Source organism: Limulus polyphemus, unplaced genomic scaffold (assembly GCF_000517525.1).
Source record: "Limulus polyphemus unplaced genomic scaffold, Limulus_polyphemus-2.1.2 Scaffold4451, whole genome shotgun sequence".
NCBI classification, from domain to species: domain Eukaryota; kingdom Metazoa; phylum Arthropoda; class Merostomata; order Xiphosura; family Limulidae; genus Limulus; species Limulus polyphemus.
In genome coordinates, this window is record NW_013670061.1 from 8,539 (window position 1) to 21,156 (window position 12,618).

Consider the following 12,618-nt stretch of genomic DNA (forward strand, 5'->3'; position numbering starts at 1 on the left):
TGCTTAAAAGTTTCTTGGAGCATTGTTTTTCCTAAGGTGCGGAGTAAACCAGTGGGCGGGTTATTTACGTTATCCTCACAGTTAATTCTGAACAGTATCCCTGACAAAATTAATTTATGGCCATTTTCTTTAAGTGCCTTTATCAACCCCTTATGCTTATTAATTAGCTCCTCTGGCCTACCTTTCCCTACATCATTAGCCCCTACATGCATTACAAAAACTGCATCTCTGCTAGCCTCCTTTGTTATATCTCTTGCTCTATTATATCCTCCACCTGTGCCCCTGGGTAGCATAATCTGATTTTTTTTTCTCCCTATTTACCCCACAGACTATTATATCCACATGCCTTATCAAGGAATGTGGATATAACTATAACTTCCTTATCATCCACATCCTTCTCTGACCCTTTCGTTTTTCTTCCCTCCTATAGTTCCCCAGTCAAGGGCTGAAATTTGTTGCTCAACAGAATAGGCTCATTATGACTAAATTCACCACTTTTAGCCCTAACAGTGCTCTTTCTAACTTCCTTAAAGTCATTGTTAGCTGATGTATCCCATGCATGTAAAAGCTTAAGTTCCTTCTGAAATCCTGCTGCCATTTCCCACAATCTACATTTCTCATTATCTATTGCATCTTCTTTAATCATGATTGTCTTTAACTTTTCCTCCAACCTACAAACTGTACATAAAAATTGTAAATTCCCAAATAAAACCCACTACTTGCACCCATTACACCTAACACATTAACATAGGGGTATAGACATATAGAAAGATAAAGCATAACTTACTAGGGTTATTTCCTTCCATCTGGAGGTTTCTATATTGACCATGGCCCCATAAATTACAGTTTGTGTTTTATTGGTGTACACAGAGTAAGTGAACCTTAAAATATTTTATGTCTCTAACCATGAAAAGTTGTAAATTTTATATGAGTAGTGACATTTGGTTTTTTCTTTAAGATAAATTACAAGCTGCCTTGACCAAAGTTTGAGCAATAATAATTTATGCTTATTTCTAAGAGAATTCTTAGACTTTTCTCCACTAAAGAAATGGATGGATTTCTTGCTTTTGTCAACTTTCAGGACCATTCCTGAAAACTAATAAACACAGTGCTAGTAATTGTTACACAATTTAAAAGTTAGATAAAGTACCATAGTACAGTTGAAGGTATTATCTAGCAACATAAGAAATGGTGATAATACTGGCACATATACATAAATTCATATACAAAATCATATTTATACATATATGTGTCATAGTAATATTAGCATTATTAGAATGACGTTTGATTCCTTTAAGGATAAAAAGGTCAACAGTACAAAACTTGAGAAACTGTTTTTGTTACAGTTGATATCTGTCAAAAGTTTAGTTTTGTATCAAGCTCAGTAATGTTTTCAGTGATGATAAGAGTACCAAGTGCTGTTTGTTCAGTTGGTCTACCAGTTATGATTGATGCCATAAGCATTAACTGTTATAAACTTAAGAAAGGTAAGAATAATCCCAACTTACATGGGGAATGCTACTTATGTTAAATAGAAAACACTGTGGAAATAAAATGAAGCAAATACTAACAGATCCAGTGTACACTAGACTAAATAATGATCCTACAACATGCATTATCCCACATTTAATTTCATTTTGTTTTTTTGTTGGGCTTGTTTTATTCATTTAAATGTCATTTATCACAAGGTTGGATTTGCTATTTTTAATGCAGTCCTTCCTTTTGATTTTATTTTGCTTGACTGTTTGAGGATTGATTTTCTAAAAATAAACCAAGACACACAGATGTCTTCATTTCATGTCCAGTCACCCAAAGATCACAAAACAAGAATAATCAGAAACTGCCAAATACAAAATATAAAGAATAAAAAGATCATGTCATCACAAGGTGTACAAAAACCATCAAGCTTTCGTTAAACAAGACATTTTCATTCTGCAGCTTTGTTTGGGTAAAATCCTTTTCATTTGCTCAAGTGAGCTCTTGAAAACGTTCTGCTAACAGTTCTTGAGATAATGAAGGTTTTGGAAAAGTATATGACAGTCACACATGTTTTGCCAATAAGTAAGACTTTATTGCCTTGCTTATTTTTGACAGATTTATTGTTTACACTTCCTTTGTTTCTTAAGACCAAAATTAACACCATACAGCTTACTAAAACAAGTGAAAACTACAATACAAGAATAGGAAAGGAGAATTGTAGTGTTTAACTTTTAGTTATGATAAGAAATATGCTGGAGAAACTGGTTGAACAATGATGAGAACAATAAAATAACACAATCATGAGATAAGATTTGGGAGTTTGGAAAATTGGCTGTTGCCAACTGTGCCTGAAAAAACTGTGAAGACATACTATGGAACAAAACTTGAGTCCTACATTTTGAGACAAACCATTCCAAAGAACCTGGTGGTTAGGGTTGTTACTCAACTTGCAGGATTGAAACCCTTGCTGAACATGCTCACCCTTTTGGCTGTGGAATCATTATGAGTCTAAGGAGATTATAATGTCATTATATACATCATTGGTTTGGCCACTTTTGGAGTACTGTGTTCAGTCTTGGGCTCCTTACCTTAGAAAGGACAGGAATTGTTGGAAAGGGTTCAGAGGAGGGCTAGTAGGATGATACTTGAGATGGAAAGGTTTTCTTATGAGGATAGGTGTTTTCTCTTGAAAAGAGAAGAATTAAAGGAGATCTGATTAAGATGTTTAAAATTGATAAGGGAATTGCTAGTGTTGATGCATCTTTTTCTGTATTTAATGGTGAGAATGGTAAGAATTGAGGACACAAATATAATTTTAGCAGGTTAGGAGTCATCTTCAGCTAAGAAAACTTTATTGTTTCTAACAGGGTGTTTGGCCTTTTGAACAGTTTCCTTCAGATGTGGTAGATGCAGTTAATTTTAGGGAAAGCTTGATAAATATTTGAATAACAAGAGCTAGCTCTGAGTTTTGTAGTATTTAGTTTAATTTAATGGATAAGATGGTCTATATATACCAAATTTCCCTTGTTGTCTTTAACATTATGTTATAAACTGATGGTCAATCTCCATTTTTTTGGCAGTGGATGGTGTTGACTAGCTACATTCCCTTTATCACTTCAAAATCAGAGACAGCTAGTGTAGATAGCTGTTGATTTGCTTTTCGGGAAAATTTAACACAAACCATTTTACAAGGCAATGTAAGAAACATGAAGAAATTATCACATCTAGGCAAGAGCAAGGACTGTAGGAAGAGATAGATACTTACCCTCTGTGGAGTGGTTTGTTCTGTGCAGTCTGATTACATTATTTTTTATTAGTCTTTTGTGTGTATGTCTGATTTTTTTTTATTTCTTTACTATTTTAAATGTGAACTGTTATCATTTGATTTCAAAAAGGGCATAGGTTGGCCCTGTAGTAGAACTTTGGATTTTGGAGCTAAGGAGCCTAGTTCAAATCCATAAGATACCACAAAATATTCCCCACACTTTAAAAGCTGTGGGTACATTATAAGATTGACTGTCAATCTCTTTGTATGGACTGGCAGTGTTTCCTCTGGTCAGTAGTTTAAAATTAGAGGTGCATTAGGTAGCCATAAATACAATATACAGTGTATATCTTGTGCCCTTCTCTTGTGCAACTTTTTTTTTTTTTGCATTGAGTTATCCTGGAAAATTGAATTTTAGTTTTCAATTGGCTAAAAGAGGATTTTATCAATAGCATTCATGCACAGTACTGGTTATGATGGATGAAAGAATTCATAAAGCATGAATTTTTGTGAAAAAGTATATTATACTCTCATACTACAATATAGGGAAATTTCATTGCATAGTTGACAGTTCATTGCAAAATAGCTAGCTGAAGTTTAAAATCTCACAGAATAGTTGGAATGAATGTCTGTAGTAATAACACTACTAAGAAGGGAAGAGAGAGAGAATAACATGTGAAACGAGACACACATGAATATATTCTCAAGAGATGATAGCTTTTAGTGAATATAAACTTATAACTTAGGATGAGCAGAAAAAAAAACAAAAATTGATTATTTACAGGTACACTGGAGCTGTGCAGAAATGAAAGATAGAGATTTTTTGTCCTTTTTTTCTTGGAAAATTATACTAAATGATTGTCCCAAAATATAAATTATAAAATACTTATTTCTTAAAAATTGTTTAAATAAATTTGAATTAATATTTTAAAATTTGATATGCAGGTATGCACTTGACATCTGGAAGTACTTTGTGGTGTGGATAAGGTTAAATGGATCAGCTTTGATGAATTTCAAATGTTACATCAGAAGAAAGTTTCTAAAGCAAAATTTAGGGGTAGAGTAAGGAGGAAAGATAAGACCCTAACTTAGGTTGCTGAAGATGTGGAAAGACTTGCCCAATTATATTATCCAGATGTTTTACCTTGGAATATGATGGATTAATTACAGCATGACCAGTTTGTAGATGCCATAGTGGATGAGGATATGATAATAAGGTTAAAGCAAAGTAAATATACATTTTTAAAGGAATTTATCCATTTAGGGATGGAACTTGAAACAAAGTTGCAGTTAATTAACTAAAAGCACCATCCATGGGATCATCAGATCAAATATTGTATTGCTCCTAACTAATGCTCCATGGGGTGTTGCAAACTGCAAGGGGTGTGTGTGTGTAATAATTATAGTATTTGTGCAGTTCTGAATTCTTTTTTCACATGTGATTTGTTGATTTCAACACTAATAAGTGAGTGTGTGTGTGTGTTTGTTTCTTTTTTTTTTTCAAATCAAAATTATAGTAATAAAAGTGGATTATATGTTTGATTGTTATTGTTGTCACAAGGGCATTAATTAGGGGCAATACAGTAGTATGGAAACATCAACTATTTCTGAAGGAAGTCAAGAAGTCAAAGGTTTATTTTGACAACTGTTTACTCAAAATGTAAGAACACTTCAAGACAGAAGATTTTCAGTTAAAGCTTAAAAGGATCAAAGGTTTATTTGGACAGCTGTTTACTCAGAATGTAAGAACACTTCAAGACAGAAGATATTTCAGTTACAGCTTAAAAGGATCAAAGGTTTATTTGGACAGCTGTTTACTCAGAATGTAAGAACACTTCAAGACAGAAGATATTTCAGTTACAGCTTAAAAGGATCAAAGGTTTATTTGGACAGCTGTTTACTCAGAATGTAAGAACACTTCAAGACAGAAGATATTTCAGTTACAGCTTAAAAGGATCAAAGATTTATTTTGACAACTGTTTACCTAGATTGTAAGAACACTTCAGGACAGAAGATATTTCAGTTACAGCTTAAAAGGATATATTGTTAGGAACTAAAGGCAAAAAGCATTTAGGAAGTAGAAACTGCTCCCAAAGGATGACAGGAAAATGAAACAATTAATAGTTTCAAAAAATACTTACATTATGTCAGGTACAGTGATGAATCAACCATTGATAATAAACCAAGGAAACAGTATCCTGAAAAAAAGAATATCTGCTTCAGTTGAAATGTAGTATTAAAGAAACTAGTCTGTTGGACCATATATGAGAAGCTTTGTAACATACTCATTGATACTATCCATACAGAAATCATTGTTCAACCTGATCTGATAATGAAAGCTGGGAAATTACCTTTAGACATGAAGCAAGAAAATGGATTTACATGAACAGAAGTGGTTAAAGAGTTACAGAAAAAGGAAAGTTGGAAGTCACCATCACTCTACAGGACATGTGGGTAATAGACATTGAGGAAGAATGTGTATTGGGAACAGACTTCTTACCGAAACATGTGGGAGATTAGACTCACTTTAAATAGTTTATTATTCTATGACCATGAAATTCCCTTTCACTACTTGACAATTACAGCTCCAAATGTTGAACTTCCAGTAACAACAATGGATGATGCACAAGATAATCAGACCATTAACCTAACAGAGCAGAATTCAGAAAGATGAATTTCAAATTAAAGGTCATCCACTGTGATTGTCTCTGCTGGAATTAAATTGGTGAAAGAACAGCTTAAATGGTTATCTCCAATTAAGATTTTTTTCATGATAGAAACCAACTTGTCAAGATAACTTCCATTGTATCATCAAGATGGAACTAGTTGCAAAATGGCAAGTGATGATATGAACCAGTGCTCATCCCATCTTTGCACTGTAACAGATTTGATAAATGAGCAGTTTAGAAAGAATAAATAAAATATATATATATATTAATGTAAATTTTGAGTGTACATTGTTTCACACATTTAACTAAGGATTTGATGTATGTAATGTCTATATTTATTAATAATAACATTTTTAAATTCTAAAGGTTACTTTATTGTTAATTATGAAAGTTTAAGTTTAATGTACAGTTGTTTTATTTGTGTAATAGAATTGTTAAGGGATCTCACAATCCAGGGATAAAGAAATGGTGTAGGCTTTTTTTTTTAATTTAGAAATTTGTATTTTTGTTTGGCCAGGGGGAGGTGTGACATCAGGTGATGAGAGCATGACTTAAACACAAAGTCTTTCTTGATAACTTGGGAACTGTTTGATCATTCATAAAACACAATCTAGAATAGAGTTAGCTAGTGAGTCTGTTACAATAGCTTGTTTATTGTATCAACTATTAGTAAGCAGCAGTGAGTTTTTGAGATAGCGTGTTTCTCAGTTAGTTCAATGCTGAGTTTGTGGATTAATGAAAAATGAGAGATATGAAAAGTATAATACATGCAAGAAAATTAGCAAGTAAGTTAAACTGTTATCATTTAGAACAAAATGCCAATTTGTTTAATCTAATGAAAGATCTACAAATTAGTAGTGTTGCCAGGTGCAAAGTTTTAAGTGAGCTTGGAGTTACAATGAATAGGCAGAAGATGTGCAAACAATGGCATTTCTAGCATTTTTTTTTTATTGGGGACAGAAAAAAATTAATGCTTTCATGTGAGTGAGAGTAACAGTGTAGAGCATTAAAAATCTTAAAAGACTATCTTGGATGGAGCAGAGCTGTCCAATTGAGGTCTACCACCTCCACACCCCTCTGCACCTTCACACAAACCCTTGGAGGCAAGCTTACAGGAAGTCAAACAAAGCACAACTTTGATGTATTTGGACTTGGAAATCATCAAGCAGATTCTGATTAGGTGAACCTGGGTGCTGAGTGGGTGGGTTATATATCCACCTGTGGCCATGCCACTGCTACAGCTAATGCATTGAATTAAAGTTGTGGATTAAATTTTTTATGTATTAATGTTAAAACTTAAATTGTAAATACATTTTATTAATTTTTATATACATATGTCCTGCTGACTTTTGTTCTAATTTACATGAATTTTACCCTAGCTTATTTTATTTCTGGATTTTGCTAAGGAATATTGCAATATAACAAACACACTATTTGAGTTTTAAGGATACAGAAGTTGAGTACATTAAAGTCATTTTGGGGCTTTATCATGTTGTTGCAGTCCATGTTGCTACATCTAGTCATATTCTGTGCAATGACCATACATCTTGCCAATAACCCTACAGCATTGTTCCTATTGTGAAAGGCTCTGTTTTAAGACTGTCATGTTCAGTGCAAACATCTCCTTGCAGCTTTCCATAACCCATCTAGTGTACTTGGACATAGCTTCCCAATATCCATTCCAACAGTCTGATCACATAGAAGTCCATAGACACTACATCTGACCGCTTGAACAATATGTCTTTATATAGAATAGCATGAATACTCATTTCATTCTCCAAGTTGAGGTATGTAGTAGTTGAATTGATATGTTGTGGAAGCAGTTTGGGGAAATGTTACTTTGTTACTTTTACAGATGGAGGTCCTTCTTGATGATATTGCATACTGTTGTTTGGGGCACATGAACAGATTTTTTCACTGACCATATGGCCCTGGTAATCCAACTTGATCCACATTCCCTTGTTTTCCACTAGCATTAAGTTCAAGGAAGAAATTAAATAAATATCAACTTGGTAATCCAACTTGATCCATATTCCTTTGTTTTCCACTAGCATTAAGTTCAAGGAAGAAATTAAATAAGAAATTAAATAAATATCAACTGTCTCCAATTTATGATATTTGCCAACAATATTGATACACACAGTTTTTTAATACAAATATATTTTAATATACAAACAATAACACAATTTACAAAACGGTTTTACGAATAATGATCTAGATACAAACGTTTGACAAAGTTACAAACAATATTGAATCCTCTATCTGGTCTGGAACTTCATTGATATCTTATCGAGGGTTCACGATGAGCGAATTAATTTTGAGTATGTGTAGATACAATTCACTTAAGAGAGACCTAGCTAGCTCTGTTCTTCGTCGGTCACACACATCGAGCCATCCACCACTGAAGTTATATAATGTTTTCGTAAAAGTACTAATGTCCGATGTGAATCCGCTGAAGTTAAATGGTTTGTAATATTCGAAATCTATAAACGTTCCTGGTTAAATATATGAAGTTCCCGATTAATAAGCGTTGTAACAATCAGTTATTGATTCCGAGGATTATAGTACACCAACTATAGCAAACCAATAATATATACCGTATTTTCGCGCGTCGCGTTGATTATATTTATAGGCGTGAGAAAAGTTTCTCGAAATTTCAGCTTACTCAGCAATATGAACGATACACCAGTGTTTACGTACAGAATTTTCTAAAATTTTAGTGAACAGGCGGGAATTGCGCAATACAGATTTAACAGTATAAGTTATGTACATTTCTAAATATATATTTAACTTTAATAAACATCAATATTAAAATAGACATATGATAGTAAATCCGTCATACATGCCATCCTTTTAAAACGGAAGGTCTTTAAACATATTTTTCCCCTTAAGAGTATATCTTTCACTATACATAATAAACAAATTAACCATTTGATACAAGTTGAAATGTCTGTTGTCCAAGTTGAATTATCTTAGATTGAATGTTTAATAAATGTTAAAAAATACGAACCGCCTCCATCTAGTTCACTTAGGGATATTGAAGCATGAAAAAAATTTGCTTTTATAAATACCTAGTGAAGTTTCAATGGAACTAAGATCTGGTGACTTACCAAGCTAGAGTACATGACCGAGAGCTTCTTCATTATATACAAGCCAGGGTGTAACAACTCTTCTGTGTATAAGTGCATGAATTGTCATGTAGAAAAACAGCGAAATAAAGATACTGCATCAATAGGCGAACTTGATCTTAGAGGACATCCTTGAAATTATTAGTTATTGTTCTGTGCTGTTTATCTTCATTTCAGTTGAGATAGGTAGACATTTCGTAATAACTGAATTTTCGACATTTTCATACAGCGAGCTAGTTCTCGATGTGGCTAAAGTGTCTATGTTCTAGAAATACTTGGTTATTGGTCACCCCCTATATGGTACCGCTACATTTTCCCACAGAAGGTTTTTTGAAACTACGTAGCTTTGAATGCTCTATAGTCTTTATAGAAAATTTAACTGAACCTTTAGGCATTTCACGATGCCTAGAGATTGTAACTTTCATATTTTTATTCATAGACTGACCACTAGTAATGTGGATCGCGCATGCACTCTGGGAAAGATGATCTTATTGCATTTTTATACAATGATTAACTCTCGCAGTCTTTATCATGAATATAGAGATTACTACTCTTTATTTAAGTGGCTGGTGAAGTGAACCTGTTAATATTTGTATAATACGGTATGGCTTGTTATTCGCTGTCAGTTTGTGTCCAATCTCTTTCTTCAATTCAGTCAGGTTGGAAACTCAGTTTAACTCTGCATATTTTCTGTCATTATTTTACATGAGAAAACCATACCTACATAGTTTGAACTAAGTGCTTAAGGCTTTCTCCACACAAAGGTAAATATTACCTGGATCCATTGAACCAAGACTGAAGTTTGCAGTCAAGGTGTCATGTATGTTTGTTTTGTTTTTTTAGTTTTTTTTCTCGTAATACTTGGCTTATATATAACCACTGTGCCTTGGAATCTAAGATGATTAAGCTCACATTGTACTATTCTGGAAGAAGTTTGGTTTAAATGTCTCTTACTCACCATTAATCTACCATATTTTCACGCAAATAACCCGCTGACTATATGTTAAAGTGCGGGTAATACGTGCTTAAAAGTTTCTTGGAGCATTGTTTTTCCTAAGGTGCGGAGTATACCAGTGGGCGGGTTATTTACGTGAAAATACGGTATATAAATAAAACGCTTCCGTTTCTCTGTCTGGAACTTTTCTCACAAACTTCTCGATCAAACGTTACAAATCGCATAACGTTAGAAAGGCCTTTGTCCAAAGGGTCTGGTTGCATTTTGGCTTTTCGATTCAGAATCACCTTACCTTGTTTTTTTTTTTTTTTTGCTTATTCAAAATTTCCAATGCAATGAGTATGGTATACCATGACACAATGCCATTGTCGTCACGTGACAACTGGCTTCGATTTCAACTTGTTTTTTATTTGCAAAGTATTTCACAAAAACAACACTTAGCCCGCACATAATTCTCTTTAAAAAATGAACATTACACTAAATAAATTACTATGGACTTTCTCAACTTATTTAGGTCTAAAATACACATGCGCAGTTCATTCAAAACCATATGTTTATCACTTTGTGAACACGCATTCAGATGTTTCTGCATATTCAGCTACGTTTGCCTTCATTACAACTTTACACATACTTTACTTTGCAATAATTTAGTTTCGCTTCGTTTCATAACCTGCAATAAAATCCATTTAGCTGCTTTTTTCCTTAGTATGGTTTTTTTCGTTTTTGTGAGTTTCTTTGTTTGAACTCGTAAAACTGTATCATACACTGAACACTCATAATTGTTTCTTACTCTGTATATATTATAAATAAATACCATTGCATTATTGTTTACTCTACGTATAGTTTTATTAAATAATGTTACATTGTTATAGGTTCATTAAATAAAATTACATTAACATGAGTTTGTTTGTCTGACCGCCTAAAATGTTTTCAAATAGACCCGAATTTATCGATCTCAGACATAATTCCTGCAAGAAAGCGTAACTTAAATGGCATGCGTAAAAATGATAGAATAAGGAAAATATTTTACAGGTTGCCGCTAGTAACCCAAAATAGGTTAGTGGTGAGTAAAGGATTGTACTGTATTCTCTGACACTGGTTGCTGGCGTTGTACATTAAACTCTCAAAATGTCTTGCTTGCTCTTGTTTGTTAGAGTCTTAAAGTGTGTCCAGAGTTGCCAACTCAAATTTATAAATGTAACTAGATCTACATTCAGGCCTGGCATGGCCAGGTTGTTAGGGCGCTCGACTCGCAATCTGCGGATCGCGGGTTCGAATCCTCGTCCCACCAAACATGCTCGCCCTTTCAGCCGTGAGGGCGTTATAAAGTGACTGTCAATCCCACTATTCGTTGGTAAAAGAGTAGCCCAAGAGTTGGCGGTGGGTGGTGATGACTAGCTGCCTTCCCTCTAGTTTTACACTGCTAAATTAGGGACGGCTAGCGCAGATAGCCCTCGTGTAGTTTTGCGCGAAATTCAAAAACAAAAACAAACAAACAGATCTACTTTCCCAATTCGCTAAACCCAAAGGTAATGTTGCTAGAGATACGGAGGTGCCAAGATTATTTGAAAAGACTACATATATAATTAGAATGAATATAGATAGCAGTAGAGTACACAAAACGTTTACCAATATTATAAAATACATTGTACTTCCTATAATTTGTGGAAGAGGACACCTAGCTAATGTAGTTGCAGAGTAATATCAGAAGTCGAAAATCCAATCAGGTAGGTCTTTCTCACTGACGTCACCACATGCCCTTGTTCTTATGAACTTCTTGATTCTGTCGAACTTCCATACATTTCAGTTGTGCCGATATTACTTTTGCAGTTCAAAATCATAACATTTTCCACGTCTCCTCAAACTATATATTACTGCCATTATTGCATTCAGTGTCATAATATGCATTCGGTTACGTAATTTTGTTCAACGTCAGCATTAAAATGGGGTAATGACAACACTGTTATAGCCACCTTACTAAGGTCTTCAAAAGGATTTTCATCTTTGGCATCTCTCTCCTACACACTTGTATGGACAGGACCAGGAAGGGAAGGTTTCACAAATTCAGATTCAAATTACTTTGTTTCTCGATAATACATTCACCTTTTTTTTTGAAAATGTATTAGAATTGTTTATTATATTATTTGTGAATGATTACGGAAGTCGCTAAATTTTATAGAAAGTCGCCGAATTGACGACATGTCGCTAAACGGTACAAAAAGTCGTTGGATGGAGGGAAAAGTCATTAAATCTAGTCACAAAATCGCTAAAATGGCAACCCCGAGTGTTTCAGTCCAGAATTCCGAAGGTGGCCCTTATGTCATTTTTATTCTTTGTATTTGAGAATTTTTCATCTGCAGCCCATGCCGACATCAAAATAAAAATGTTTGCTATTAAGCATTGAAATATTAGAAAACTGGGTTCTGTATACAAACGATGTTTGTTTTCCACAGCTAGACACTTTACTATACTAAAAAGGTTCAGGAAGATAAGGAGCTGGTCGTAGCCTAATGAGTAGAATTCCTAGAGTTTGAATTCGAGAGTTCATGGTATAAAAACGCGCTTTCCAGTTAGCGAACTTGCTCTTCCAGACTAGACTGATTTTGTTTAGATACACCTGGA

At 33.9% G+C, this 12,618-nt stretch overlaps 1 protein-coding gene across 6 annotated transcripts in view; it reads left to right on the forward strand.

The window, feature by feature from the left end:
• LOC106471166 overlaps positions 1-12,618 on the forward strand; it is a 40,374-nt gene that overhangs the window by 7,607 nt on the left and 20,149 nt on the right. The window contains exon 2 of one of the 6 annotated variants that reach the window (XM_022399800.1): positions 7,769-7,847. The exons of the other annotated variants lie outside the window; for them this stretch is intronic. The gene's annotated coding sequence lies outside the window, so the exon portion shown is untranslated. The remainder of the gene's footprint in view (positions 1-7,768; positions 7,848-12,618) is intronic. 6 annotated transcript variants of the gene reach the window in all.